At 33.4% G+C, this 16,353-nt stretch overlaps 1 long non-coding RNA gene across 2 annotated transcripts; it reads right to left on the reverse strand.

The window, feature by feature from the left end:
* Positions 1 to 2,590: 2,590 nt before the first annotated feature.
* On the reverse strand, positions 2,591 to 5,642 carry LOC127148799 (uncharacterized). 2 transcript variants are annotated; one of them, XR_007819926.1, is made up of 2 exons: positions 5,329 to 5,642; positions 2,591 to 3,538 (listed from the first exon to the last, which is right to left on the reverse strand). It is a non-coding gene; the product is annotated as an uncharacterized LOC127148799 (long non-coding RNA). The 2 variants fall into 2 exon arrangements; XR_007819927.1 differs by having other exon boundaries at positions 2,591 to 4,877.
* Between the last annotated feature and the right edge of the window lie 10,711 nt (positions 5,643 to 16,353).

A 16,353-nucleotide genomic window follows, 5' to 3' on the forward strand; every position in this document is an offset into this window, starting at 1 on the left:
ATCGGTAGTTTTTTCTTTGCATAACAACAATTTTGAACTAATCCTAAATAATCTAAAATTATAATCACTTACTGATTTAAAATATTGTAGCCTTAAAAGTATCCAATCATAATGAGTTTGAGGAAGACGAACTAATTTTAAATGATCATACCTTTCTTTCAGTTTATTTCACATCATATGAGGATCTTTTATTGTTAAATATTCTGACTTCAAATCCTCATGAATGAGATGACGAAGAAAAACCATGACTTTTATTTTTTCTTGATTGGTCATTGCATTTGCTTATTTAATTGTACCTTTGAGATTTATGTCGTCGAGATGCACCTCAACATCAAGAACCCATGCATGGCAAATAATTGCTAAAATTAATGTGAAGGGCCATAAATTCTAGTTTTGCAAGATTTTTCATTACAATACTTTAAGATCTACCTTCAACGGGACGACGACTGGAGCATGTGCTCATAACATTTTGTAAAATTGAGGAGCACAACAACGCACAACCGAAGTATAGATATGAAGAAAATATAATATAATAATAATATAAATAACAACAAAAATATTAAAATGAAATTCTTCGAAAACACTCAAAAATTTCCATTATCTCTAAATTTTTTGGAACTTTAATCAATGATGTATTTTACAAAACCCACTAAATGTCACTATTTATAGGTAATTTGACAAGCATGATATGGATTACATGGTCACTAAGAGTTGATATCTTCAAGACATATGACAATGTAAATGGGATGTGGAGGGAGTCACACATAGCAATGGACACTCTTAATTAGACATATGGTACGTAGATGGGATGCGAAGGGAGTAACACATGACAATGGACACTAAACATAATGAGCATCTATTTAATAATTATATATATAAGGTTTTTTTAAAGAAAGTTTTACTAAAATTTATTAAATTTATTTTCTATTAATATGTATTACTGTTTTTAATAAAATTTGAAAAAACAGTGAGAGATAACCAATTAAGCCTTCATGTAATACTAAAGCTAATAACTTTTGTAATCGCTAGAGGGACAGCAGAAGAGAATAACACAAGAAACTTTGGTAACCCAGTTCGGCCAATATTGCTTATGTCTGGGGAGCTGTGCACAGCCCTGATGAGTAATTTTATTAAGATTCACTTTAGTCAATATACATCGATACAACATATGTACTCTGTTAAACTATATGACTATATAACATGCATATTAGCTTCAGACTCCAGGCTCCCCCTAAATGCATGAGTAACTCTCCTCAATGACTATATAACATGCATATTAGCTTCAAACCACTGTCTCGTCCTTTTCATTACTCATCAACAATATCAACTTAGATCAACATGTTGATCTTATAGACATAAGATCATACTATCTTTTCGTTTCTGTAACTTCTGCAATCAGTTCTTCGTTAACCTTCAGCCGTGAATAATCTTTTTAATATTTTTCTGCCCACGAACCTTGTATTCGAAAGTCCTATTTATACATATAAGATTTATATGTATAAATCTTATTTCTTCAAAGATAATTAGCAAAATTCCTAAAATAAAACAGGATCTTTTATCTTTTTGGAATTAAATAATTCATTAATAAAAGATAATTTTATAAAATAAAATAAAGAAGGATCTTTTATCTTTTTGGAATTAAATAATTCATTAATAAAAGATAATCTCATAATGTTTTTTTGACAAAATCCCAACAAACTCCCCTTTTTGTCAAAAGGAGAAGATTTCTTTTCAAGTTCAAGTCAATGCATCTCAGAGACTTCTCATAAAGCAACTGTCAGCAAACATCCATATTCAATCTCAAAACAACACAGCAGATCAACACAATCATCATTTCATTGCTCTACCTTGTAGCCAAAATTCAAAACAACATCTGAACTGCATAGTTTCAATAGAAACAGCAACATAAATAGCTTCAGGATATTGGCGTGCAACAGTCTTTAAAAGAACATCTAAACTGCACAGCTTCAACAGAAACAACAACATAAACAGCTTCAGGATATCATCATTCAACATTCAGCAATCAACGTTTAGATGAACCAAAAGACTTGAGAATAAACGAGGCAGAAGGATAATGCTTTCAAATTGAATGTTCAGTAATACCCACACCATTCCAAGCATAACACTTCAATACATAACCACTCTATCAAATTTTCGAGATCTTCTTTAAAAGATATAGATAAAAGATTCTTATTTATGAGGAAGATCTTTTATTTTTTTTTAAAACAAATATCTTTTTAACCTCTTTTTTAAATAATCTTTAAATAATAAAAAGAATCTCATTAATTCTTTTTGACAAAAATCTCAATAAACTCCCCCTTTTTGTCAAAAAGAGAAGAATTCTTTTTATGTTCAACCAGATGCACCATAATAAAATATCATCAATAGGAAGCCAAAGAAAAGATATAAAACCATCTTGAGACGTAGAGTGTCACATCCCGTTCTAAGTTTTCCCCTCTAACCTAGATCGTGGTGTGAATCTACTCCTTAAAACAATCCTCTTAAACGTAAGATTTATAAAATGCTTCCCAAAAATTCTAAAAAATTCGACAGAGTCTCCCCTAAAAAACAGATTAACCACACCTGAAAATAGAAGAAAATCACACATCTATGTTTTTTTTTATAAAAGAAACTCAAATATCATCGAGTGTGTCTCACCACACACTCATCCAAACAATTTAAGAATCTCATTCAGAATTTCAGGAAGAACTCATTATCAGACTAGATACTAGCCAAGAAATAATTACAGTCTAAAAGTGTCTCAAAACACATGACCTTGGCGTGACCCTCATTACTTCTAAGCACCCCATTATACAAATACAAACTTGAATTAAAAACATACGAAAAGAATGAAAATCTACGATTAATGACGGGAAGCTCAACCAATGCTTGGTTCTTGACCGCTACCTGAGGGAGGGGGAGAAAACATTGAAAACGTGAGCTAAATCTCAATGAGTGACAAGTTTTAAAAGTAAAAGCTTATAAAACATATCTTCAAATCGTTTAAATATAACCTCAATAACGAAATAATAATTACAACGTTAAAATCGTATATTACCATAAACCAAAAGTAAGGCCAACAAACCTGTACCCAATCAACCATGGCAAGGCATCTAAATATACGGCCAAAGATAGCTCACACATGATAAAAAATCATGCGGCCAAAACTAGCTCACACATATTTAGTGCTCGCCACGATAACAACCTTCATCCAATCTGATCCAATCAATCCAATGAAACCATGATAGCATACTAAGCATACGACCCAAGGATAGCTCACACGTGATCCAATCCACAAGGAAACACTCGGTCAAACGGAGCTCACGCATACTTAGCACCTACCACGGTAGCAACATACAGATTCTATGTGCACATAGAGCCACCCAACCATGGGTTAAGCTAGGCCCGAAGCCATATCATAATCCTTCATCCACGTCCTCACCTAGGCTCAAGTTCTCGGATCTCGGATCACGGCCTCTTTCAGCCACGGAATCCCCTGACAACCGTATGTGGCGCTACAGAAATACATTCTTGTAGCCTTAAGGGTAATCACCAACATCCATAATGTCACACATTTCAAGTTTGAAAACAAATCAAACATGGTTAGAAACACGTTTTCACATATATGGATCCTAAGCCATCAATACATACTTTTAGAACTCCTTCGAATCTAGTTACAAATCAATGAATGTTTATAAACAAGTTGTCATCTAAACTTACTTAATAAGTTTGGGTTCAACCACAGTTTCGAAATACAAGAGTTCATGGAAAACCGAAAATCACATTTGAAAACCTTTATAACACATAAATCATAAGGCAATCATATTCTAAATTTTCATACTAGAACAATTATACTAGATTTATAATGAAAATACTTGAATTTACGCCACTCACAATCAATTACTCGATCTCCCGAGATTTTACGCCTTTCCCACTTCGATTTAGCATGAAACAAGATTAAGGTTTATCAATTAACTTTACAAAGCAAGACGACACAACAATCTTCAACATACTCTAATAAGCCAACTCAAACTATTTTATGCTCCAAAGACTCCAATTTCTCTCTTCCAAGACTTAAATTTAATTATCCCTTCATATTTTAATCTATTCTAAAAATTCCAACTTTGGACCCTTAGCATCACATTAATCTCTTAACGTCACAAGCACCCAAACATGAGAGAACCCACTAAAAGTTATCTAAAACCATATCAAAATTACCTCGACAACACATTTCTCAAAAATTTTCAGATTCGTAATGTAAACTTCAAATGATCATAACTCTTTCAATACTTAACCAAAATGAGTGTTCGTTATGTCAAACTTTTCATTTTGATGGCCTCTATAAGTTATCTGAAGGAAGAAAAATACGATTCCCAACAGATTGCTACAGTATTGGCCCGAAACAGAGAATGTTCAAAAACGGAGTCTTCTGCTATCCCCTGACTTGTTTATGAAATTAAACTTACTTCTAAACATATTTAGCTCACAATTTCTTCATAAAAGTTGTAGTACATTGAATAAGCTTTCCAACCATACTAAATAGAGATCCTAACTCTACTGGTACACCCTAAAATGCTAAAACTAACAGAGATCTTCTGATTTCGCGTGAAAAACACTTGCTCTATCTTTTGTGTGAAAATTCACCCAATAAACCTCAGAATTTGCTTAAGCTTCATTCATAACATTTGTTCAAAACTGAATTAGATTTCATAGAATTTAAAACTCACCTCTTAATTCTTTTTGTGTAGCTCAAACCGATTAGAACATCAGAGGTGGTCTATGTTTACCACATTGCTGTTATAGCTGTCACTTTTCCAAAGTTCTCTTCTTCCTCTTCAGCCTCAATTTCACATAACCTCCCTTCTTTCATACATAACCTTATGGGTAATATCAATTTTATATTAAAACTAAATGGGTATTCACAAAACTTACCGAAATTACCCAAAATCTTACGAAACACTTATCAAAGTAGCCTTAATCTTAATGGACAGCACCCTATCGACTTCCTAATTCGAAAACAAGCATCCACCATCATGGGCTATTCAATTTTTAATACTTAAATTTAATGGGTATTCAAGATCCACTCCATAAAGCATAGAATCTTATCCAACACTCTATTCACAAACATAATAATCTCACCTTTACTAATTACTTAAATCTTGACAAAATCCTTATCGAACCCGCTGGACAACAGCTAATCAATACGACAACTCTTCAAACTTACATCAATACGTGATAAAAACTAGTCATTCGAAGCCAAAAGCTACTGGGTATTATAGATCTTCAATTAAACCAAACCACAAAACTCGTCAAACAACTAAAACTGACCTCAACTTCTAAATTCAGTGAGGCTAGCGATGACAGAGGGTGGCCCAGCACGACGCAAAGTAGCAACCAATGTGGTGTTTGACGATTGGGCGGCGGCTGGTCGGTGTGTGGCTCAACGAACCCGACGTCTGAAGCTCAAAAATCAATAATGGGTAGTGCATAAACGAACATCGAGCGGCCGCTGGTTTTGATGGTCGAGAAGAGACGAAATGGTGGCGGCTCTTTGGTCAGTGGTGAAGAGATTTTCGAAAGAGAGGGGGGGGTGTCGTCGGTCTCTCTAGAAGAATGAAGAAGATGAAGAAGAAGGAGGAGAAGAAGAAGAAGAAGAAGAAAAATCTTCCTATTTTTTTTCTTTTTTTTTTATAAAAGCTTAATAAAAATAAGGGAATGACAAAAATGTCCATCTCTTCAAACTTAAACTTCCTTTTTACCCTCCTTCATTCTTTTCAACACCTATACAAAACAATTTAAGTTTTGAAATTCCATAACTGTAGTTCTAAAATTTCCTTATCACACGAATAAATCTTAAGGAGATATTAAAAAAATAAATAAAGTAGAAGAGAACGAAATGGAGCTTACACAGAGACTTCCAGAAGCATATATCAACACAAACTTAACTAACGCCATCAAACTGACGATAGTCAAAATTGAAGCCACTACAAAAGTCAAAACATACATCACCAAAAACAACATCACTAGAAGCATCAAAACATAGGGCACATCACAGAAACAAAATATATTGCTTTTTTGACCTAAAACGGAATAAGCATATCTACTACAAACTCCTTAATCCATCAAAAACAAAGTTTTAACTTCTCCTTTAAGTGACCCATGAAAATCAACTTTTTGCACAATACTCTTCTCCCCCATAAAAGAATGTCTACTCTTGAGATTGATCAGCTGCACAGCCAAACTGACAATATAATGTTCCTCGAGATAAGACAAAAGCCAAATCATCAATAGATAGATGCGTAGACTAAGTGCTTGCCACCATAGTGATTCCCAGAAATCTATGATACTCAAACATGAGTGATGTTCATCTGAAACATTCACTTCATCAGAAATGCATCTGATCTTCTTTAGATAAATGACATGAATGATTATTATTAGACACCCAGTGATAGCAGTTATCAATCTGTCTGGTGCCACTCATAAGAATATTTATATTAATATCAGTCACAATGCATTCTTCCTTACTAAAATTAACAGTATAGCCTTGACCACATAGTTGATTGACACTAATTAGGTTTACCTTGATCCCTTCAACTTATCGTACATCATTTAGATATGGTAGATTATATTTCTCAATATTTCCTTTTGCAAGGATTCTTGCTTTTGCACCATCTCCAAGTTAACATATCTAGATGTACACTCTTTTAGTTAAAAAAAGAATGATCTATTTTCAGTCATATGTGTGGAACAACCACTATAAGATACCAAGCATCAGTTGAAGATTGAACTGTTGTAAAAACAATATTACATTTACCTGAATTCTTGACTCTTCATTCCTTATAACTTCTCTTGCCTTTTGCAGTAAATGAGTTTTGTTTGTGCTTCTGTGAGTGATAAGTAGCTTTCTGATATTGGAATTTATACTTTTGTAAAACATAACAAAAAGGACGAATATGACCTTTTTTACGACAGTAATGACAAACCCAATCATTTGTTTTTGTGGAAGAGCTAACAACTTTTGTTTCAACTGGTTGATCAGATTTGATCCTCACAGTAGCAGGAACAAATTTTATCCCATTTGCTTGACCAGTGCTCTTTAGTAATGAGTCAAAACCAAGACCATATTTGTTGAAACTAGACTATCCTGAATTCAATATTTGATCTAGATTTTTAGTTCCTAAATTTAACATTTTGACTGATTTCATAGTCTTATCATACTATGTCTGGATCTCCCTCAATTTTTGTTTTAAGGAAAATATAACTGATAATAGCCGTTCATTTTCTTGTATAAGATTATGTATTTTTTTCTTTCTGCATTGCTCTAGCTTCTGAATCTTCTTTCCACAGAACTTTGAGCTCCTCAAACGTCAACTCATTATCATAATTTTTTCAGAACTTTCACTTTCATCTATAGAATTTGTTTCTGTAATGCATATTGTGAACGCATTCATGCTGTTATCTTCTTCACTATCATCAATTTCTTCATCTGACAAGGTAGCACGAACATTTTTCTTTTATGTTTTAAAAAATGTGGGACATTCAGCCTGATAATGACCAACTCCCCCACATTCTCTACATCTGAAAACTCTTTCTTCACCCTCTTTTTTCGTCCATAATCACTATTCCTCCTATTTGAATTTTCATTACACCTTTTCGTATTGTTCTCACCATCTTTTCTTTGATAGTTAGTCAAATTTTAAGCGTTTGATTTTGTGGTATTCAAGTTTTTGAATTTCTTGACCACCTTTGAAAACTGTTTCGTTAGGAGGTCTATTGATTCATTCATGTTTACTTCGTTATCAGACTGATTTATTATTGTCTCGTCTTCATATATTGACTTAAAAGCGATCCCCTTGCCTTTCTTGTTCTCTCTACCAGATATAGTCATTTCAAACATAAGTAAAGACCCAAATAACTCATCAAGTTTTATGTAGTAATGTCATGGGCTTCCTCTATGGAAGTGACTTTCATATCAAATTTCCTCGGTAGAGATCGAAGCACTTTCCACACAATTTTAGAATCAGGGATTTTTTGACCAAGCAACAAAGATTCATTGGCAATTTCTAGCACTCTCTCATTGTACTCAGAAACTGATTCATCTTTAGACATTTTCAATGCTTCAAATTTCCAAGTTATCGGTTGTAACCTAGATATCTTGACTTTAGAAGTCCCTTCATAAGCTACTTTCAAGATTCTCCATGCTTCTTTGGCTGTACTACAGGAATTTATCAGCTTGACACATTCAAGTCTACACCATTGAATATTGCATTAAGAGCTCTTGCATTCCCGATAGATGCCTGTTCTTCAGCATCAGTCTAATCAACCTCAGGTTTTAGTACTGATACTCCATCCAAAGTAACCATTAGAGGTTCATAACCAACAACAAGGGCTCTCCACACTTTTCCATCTAATGTTTTAATAAAGAATATCATACGAGGCATCCAACATGAGTAATTTTTTCCATCCAGTACAAGAGAACGTGAAACTGATGGTCCTTCTCTAATTATCTCCATGATCTTGCAACCTTTCTCTGGTACCAATTGAAGAAACAGTTAGAGATAATCAATTAAACCTTCAGTTAAAACTAAAGGTAATAACTTTTGTAATCGCTAGAGGGACAACAAAAGAGAATAACACAAGAAACTTTGGTAACCTAGCTCAACCAATATTGCCTACGTCTGGTGAGCTGCGCACAACCCTGATGAGTAATTTTATTAAGATTCACTTTAGTCAATATACATCGATACAACATATGTACTCTGTTCAACTATATGACTATACAACATGCATATTAGCTTCAGACTCAAGGCTCCCCTTGAATGCATGAGTAACTGTAACAACCCAACTCCTTATACTGAGTCGAAGTCATTACTAATGTAGGACAAGTGGTTTAAGTCATAAAATTTAGCAAAGACGAATAAAATTTGAGAAATTTATTTATGAAAATCCAAACAAAGTAATATGCGAAAATAAAATTTCATTCTAAAGTCCTACTCGGGCCCTATCTACTTTTCAAAAAAAGAAATAGTAAATAGTGAAGAAGACTAAAACTCAGGTACTAACGTCAAAACAAGAATAAGCGGAAGCAGAAATCCCTATGGCTCGCCACGGTCACTTCTGGTCGCTCGCCAGCTTGCCTTTGCCCTTACCTCGGCCTCTACCTGAAAAACATGACATGAAGAGAGTGAGTATAAAATACTCAGTAAGGGACCCACTACTAGTCCCACTAGGCGCCTGTTAGCTTCCTATCAGAGTCCTGTAACTGGTACCCAATCTCTAGCACGTTCCCGAACACGTGCAACATGCGCTCCCGTAGGAACGTAAATCTGGTCTTCGGTGTCCCGGGGGACACCTAGGACAATCGGGATGCGAGGACCCCGTCGAGTCACTCGAGTCATATCTATATCCATGCTAGACTGGTGTCCCGTCGGACCACACAGTCCTAAATAAGTGGTGATCCCGAAGGACACCCATGCAGGTACGACTCTAATAGGCTAAGCTAACAGGTACCCTAACCATAGCATACATACACATAGCACCATCATATAATCATAACAGATTAATCATCATCTCACTCTCCATCTCAACAACCGTCGAACAGTCATAACAGTTCTCGTCATCACAATATCATGCCATAATGTAACCATATCATCAATCGCATCATGCTATCATCAATTTCATGCATCATACAGTCTAGTCCTCAACATGCACAACTGAAGGTGTACGTGATCTCATAATTCTAAACATGGAGCTAGTGGTAGAAATCTCTTACCTGGAGATTTGGTTGCCGAGTCCTAAAAGTAAGAAAAGATGTGCTTTCCAAGCAGCAGGGCCCTAAATGATTAGAAACAACAATTAAAACCTAACCTTCAAGGAACAGAGATCCAAGAGTCGTTTGAAGCCACTTACCCCAAAATAAAGGTTGCTCTAACTCCCTTTAAGTCGAGAAAGAATCCCACGCTCCAACACCAATTTGTCCAACCGACCCCCTTTCAGAAAAATAATTTAATTCAACCATTAAATTATTTAAAAAACTAAAATTCCTCTTCGTTGGGTATACCAAATCCCAACTAACTTCCAAAACTTACCAAGGAAACGTGGGGAAAGGCCAAAATTGTGTGGCTCAAAAAGGTAGGGATCGGCTCGGCTCGTGCGCAGGCGCGGCTCGACTCAGAAGTAGGCGTGGCTCGGCTCGGGTGCAGGAGCTGCGTGCGTCGTGGCTCGACTCGGCGCAGGAGTTGCGCGCGTGCGGCTCAGCTTGCGGGTGAACACGGCGCGGCTGGGCTACGCGGAGCGGTTGCGCGGGCCGGTCGGGTCGCGGGGCGGGAGCTTCGGCCGGGTTGGGTCTTCGCGCAACGTGGTGCTGACTTCCGGACTCGGGTGGTGCGACGGGTTGCGGGTGGTCCGGCTAAAACCACGGCTTCGCTTGGTGACGGCTGCAGACGGAGGCTCCGGCTGCTCTGCGTCAAATCGAAGCGGTGCGACGCGGTTGGGAGTGTGGACGTCGGCGAGGCGGACGCGGCTTCGGCTGGCCGACACGGCTTCGGCTTGCAGACGCGAAGGGTAAAGGGGGTTCGGCTTCGGGCGACAGCTGCGAGAGACGGGCTGTGCGGCGAACGCTCGGCGTGCGCGGATCGGCTTGGACGGATATCCGACGCGGCTGAAAGATTGGCGACGGCTCGGGTACGCGGCGGCGGCGGCTAGGGTTTTGTTTTCTTCCTTTTTCTCTTTTCTTTTCCCCTCTTTCTTTCTTTGATTTTTTTTCTTCCTTATGCACGGGACCCAAGGCTCTTTTATAATAAAAGTCTCTTTTCTTTTCCATTAATTAAATCAAGCCAACCATCTTCTCTCTCTCCAAATCTCACCAAAAACTCAACCAACCCACCTTTAAATAAACACAATTGATTTTGTTACCTTCACAAACAAATATTTTATTTCATCCTTAAACTTCAATAATTAAATAATCAACCAAAGTAACTCTTTAACCTTAATTAAGTATAAGGTCAAAATAATCCAATTCCATATCAAATTTTGAATTTACAAAATTACTCTTGAGATGAACAAATGAAACTCCAATCTGTTGGGGCGTTACAGTAACTCTCCTCAATGATGTCTGACTTCAGGCTCCCCTGAATGCATGAGTCAATGTTTTTGACGATATCTTTTTATACTTCTAAAGATTACTGTGACCACGCAAACTACTATCTCGTCCTTTTCATTACTCATCAACAATAACAACTTAGATCAACATGCTGATCTTATAGACATAAGATCATATTGCCTTTTCGTTCTTGCAGCTTCTGCAATCAGTTCTTCGTTAACCTTTAGTCCTGAATAATCTTTTTAATATTTGTTTGCCCGCGAACCCTGTATTTGAAAGTCCTATTTATACATATAAGATTTATATGTATAAATCTTATTTCTTCAAAGATAATTAGCAAGATTCCTAAAATAAAGGAGGATCTTTTATCTTTTTGGAATTAAATAATTCATTAATAAAAGATAATCTTATAAAATAAAATAAATGAGGATCTTTTATTTTTTTGGAATTAAATAATTCATTAATAAAATATAATTTTATAAAATAAAATAAAGTAAGATCTTTTATCTTTTTGGAATTAAATAATTTATTAATAAAAGATAATCTCATAAAATCTTTTTGACAAAATCCCAACAAAATTATTGTTATTATATTGTATTTAAACATTTAAAATTTTATATTTACTAGAACCATGATATATTTAATATAGGTAGAAAATGATATTAAAACTTTGCTCATTTATATTTTAAACATAATTTAGATGAATGTATATAAATAAAGTTATGAAAAATTATCAAAAATAGAACATTTGTCTTTTAGTAGTTTTGTTTAATGAAGGGTAAATAGTTAGTCAATTTTTATTTTTTTAAAAAAATCATAAAATTATTATTATTTTTATATTGAACAATTTATTTTTTTTAGAGCTTCTGAACTCCCCTAGAGTAAGTTTTTTTCTCTCTCTCTCTCTCTCTATTTTTCCAGTTTAAGCAAAGTATCAAATTTAAAAGGATAATTGGTACCTAAGTTATTCTTGAATTGACACTAAAAATAATATTTTGATTTTGGTAAAATAAATAGAATGAGAGATAATAAATGATAACAGAGTAGGTATTTAATAATGGGGTAAGAGGTTTGATATAGAAAATGATGACCAATGGGGTGTTTGATTAGTTTGGAAAGACCAAATCATTACCCATCCATGCATACATAACATATTCATTTTTAGAGCCCCAATAACTTCTCTCTATCCTCTAAATCCACCATTCTTAAACCTTTCCTTCCCCCTCTTCTCAAAATTGGAGATTGAAATGTTTCTACTTCACTCCTTTTCAATTGAGTATATATATATTTTAATTTCCAAAGCCAAAGTACTTGAACAAAGCAAAATGTTGTCGTTTTCTATATGACCTTTCTTCATCTCATAACTTGAGGCTTTTTTTATAATTTTTTTTAAAGTTTAAATTACGTCCCATCTTATGACTTTTACATTTAATTTGTTTGTATAGTCTGAATCTTAAAACAAAATTATGCTCAATAACTATTTGTGTTTTCTTGTTTCATTGAAAATAAACCAAAAGTAGTAACGTGTGTTTGATACTTATTTTTCTTATTTTATTACGTTATTTTAAATAAATTTGGTTACATATAATATAATAAAATATATAACATAGATGAAGAAAAATATGAATTATTTAATATAGTTTAAGTTCAAAGCAAAATAGAAGAGCAATTAATTTGTAAATTGTACAACAAACTTTGTAAACTAAATTTTCGATAATCATTAATTAATTAATTTATTGCACAACATATGTGTATGTGCGTGCCCCTTTGACCCAACCCCTCCCTTATCCTCATTCTCCAAGGTTAAAAGTTCAATCATCAAATGAATATAGAGTGTGTGTCTAATCAAAATCATAAACAATCTTATCAAATAAGGAGATTACTCGATTTCTTAAGAAAATAGGAGAAGACCGGTCAACCAACTCCTCTAACTCTAGATGAGATAACTTGAATCATACTTTCAAACTTTCTTACTTCCACATTCTTTCACTCTCTTACTTAAATTTTAAAATGTGTGACAAGTATCAGATCGACGTGCAACTGAATTTGTAAATACAGTAAAATCTTATTTCAATTCTTGGCGTGTATCATTGATAAGACATTATTATCATTGATAGAAGTCTATCAAAGATAAAGCATATCATATTTTTTATAATCTATACTATATATAAAAAGATGGAAGTGGAGAAATTTTTTAGCTCTATTTTACACATTCATTATAACTTTCCTTTTGTCTTATTTTAGTGGCAATTTTGTCATTCACATAGTTTTAATGTTTATAGTAATTTTCACCTTCAACAAAATAGAAGTTACATTTCCTTAACTTTTCATCTCCTCATTATAACTTCTCTACAAAATTTAAAATTCTCTTCAAAATTAGGTATGTTATTTAAGTTTATCCAAATCCATTCATATTCCTCTCTATCTTTTAATCTTCTGTCTCATAACTAATCACATTCCCTTATCTCATATTATCTCTTTTGTATCTCTTTCAACCTTTCAAATTCTTCATTTTTAAATCTTAAAGTATAAATAAATATCTCATTCTTTTTTTATTTCTTTTCACTCATGTTCACAATTCACAACAAAATGCTAGAGGAAGAAGAAAAGCAAATTAAATTATGCTTTTCTATTTTCTTCTAACTTTTTTAAAATTTTATCTATTTTTTATATAGAAATATGATTGTGTATATTTCTTCATTTATAGGTTTCTTTTTAGTACATAACAGAAGTTGGGAAAACTTGAACTACCAACTTCATGGTTGACATGTAGAGATATCTCTATGTTGATCTTTATGTTTAAATTATGTAATATTGAAAATATTTTTAAATGTAACTATGAAAATCTTGCTCATGTTTTTTCTTCATTTAATTTTTTTTATTAAAACTATTATAAAATTTGAGATAGTATATTATGACATTTCTAAATTTATTATTCATTTTTCACGCATTACGAGGTGAATATAAAAATGATATAAATATAAAAATATTGAAATGATTGTTTTAATTTTATAAAGTGAAGTTAAAACTATAGTTTTTTCATGTGTGATTTTCACGTGCATCGTACACATTGTTTACTAGTTTTTTTTTTTTAAAAAAAATATTGTTATGCACCTAATTGTTATTGAAAGTTCAAGATGTAATTCACTCTCTTTAACAAGGTTGTTCCCTTGCTTTACTACACATCAATTCAAATATTTAGATATTGATGTTTACGCTTGATATCCTATCTCAGCTTAGAACAAAATTGTCAAAGTCTCATTCTTATTTGTCTACTCGACAACTTTGTTGTTATAGTCATTTGTGGGGGAATGTCGGAAATGACTTGCTTTTTATTTTATTTTTGTGGAAAATTATTTTTTCGGCTTGGCCCATTTCAGTTGTCAAAAGAATTGGTTTCTTCCGGTCTAAGTTTCCACTTCTTCATTTCGAAGTTTTCGATCATCAGTTGACTGATCGTTCTCTCCTCTTCGTTTTTGGTGCTTCGATTGTTCACTTAGTTTCGAAGACATGGCCTCCATTTTTTGTCAATCTCCTTATTTTCCTCGGCTTCCCCCTTTGTAGAAGATGGTTTTCTACGCCATTTGTAGCATCAAAAAATCAAAATACCATATCAGTTTCCTCATTTTTATTCCATCGAAATCCATTTCTCATTTACCCATTCTCTACTTAAAATATTGTTCTGAGCTTTCTAAATTTTATTTTTATTCCTTATTCCGATAAGTGCACGTCTAAGTAGGAGAATTATGTTTACCTTGGGGAATAGCTGATAACACAATTGTCAGTTCAATCAGCCATAATTGCTTCCAGGGCAGAGGTTCATCACGGCATGACAATTTTTTTCAACATTCATACCTTATTTCTCTAACAATATTTACATTGTATACAACAATTTTCAAAAAGAAAAAACCCCACAAGCCCACAACATGAAATAACAAAAATACCCTGCAATTAATCGATCACACGCATGTGCAAAAAAACTTCTAATTTAAACAATCATATAATATAGTTTAAAAGACCGTTTAGATACTGGTACACAATAGTTTGAATCTATCACTTATCTATCTGGGATAGACAATGATAATGGTCTATCTTTGTCTATCTAGGATGAACAATCTTAGTACATGATCTTGTACCAAATCTAAACGATCTTGTACAAAATCCGATCGATCTTGGTAAACTATCGTTTAGATCTTGATAAACAACCATTTAGATCTATCACTTATATATCTGAGATAGATAGTGATAGTGATATACCTCTGTCTATCTTGGATAGACAACTGATTGTTTAGATTTCAGTACATTGATCGTGTAGTGGAAAAAAGATGATGAGATATGACGAAGAATGGAGAAATTTTGGAAGAGGAGATGAAGAAATCGCAAACAAAAAGAAATAGGAATATGAAGAAGCATAAATTCAATACTCGTCTCGAAAATTTCAAAACATACAAAGGCAAATCTAAATTAAATTTATGAAAAAACAATGGTGGCTTCATGCTATAAATAATTTCGCGTTTGGTTCACTTTTCAATTAAGGGCCACTTAGTTATAACATCCTCTCTTTTCATAAATGATGATTTTTCATAAAACAACTCTTTGCAAAGGATACGATTGTTAAACACTTTTCGATATAAAGAGATCATAATCTTTTTCTTCTACACAATTCACCACATCTACGAAAACGATTCTATGCAATTCACCACTTCTGCAAAAAAAAAAAAAAAAAAATATTAATAATTGATCTTTATTTTTCTATATTTATTTTGTAGCAAATTTTGATGTTCTTTTGTTTCCGTTTATTTTTGTTTGTGAACACTTTTGTTCTCTTTATTTTGGTTTGTTTTCTTTTTTGTTTCATAGTTTTTTTATTATTATTGTATGTGCTTTCTTCTTTACATTTTTCTCAGCATTTGCAAAAAAAATATATTATCAGGCAGACAGAAAATATATTTTATTTCAATTCACCACATTTCTGTAAAATATTTTACATTTTGTTTTGTAGGATTTATTATTTTTTATTATTGTATGTGAACACCTTGTTCCTCCGCTTCTTTCTCTTGTATTTGTTTTTTATTTCCATAGTTTTTTGTGTATATTTTGTTCCCTATATTTTTCTCATAAGTGTGCCATGGGAAACATTATCATAAGAAAAAATTGCAAATCCTCCTTGATATAATTCACGGTAGGGTTTATTTTTAGAATTTAATTTAAAATAGGGGTCTTTTCAATAATATAACAAAGCGGCAAATTAT

This window comes from Cucumis melo, chromosome 4 (assembly GCF_025177605.1).
Source record: "Cucumis melo cultivar AY chromosome 4, USDA_Cmelo_AY_1.0, whole genome shotgun sequence".
Lineage (NCBI taxonomy): Eukaryota > Viridiplantae > Streptophyta > Magnoliopsida > Cucurbitales > Cucurbitaceae > Cucumis > Cucumis melo.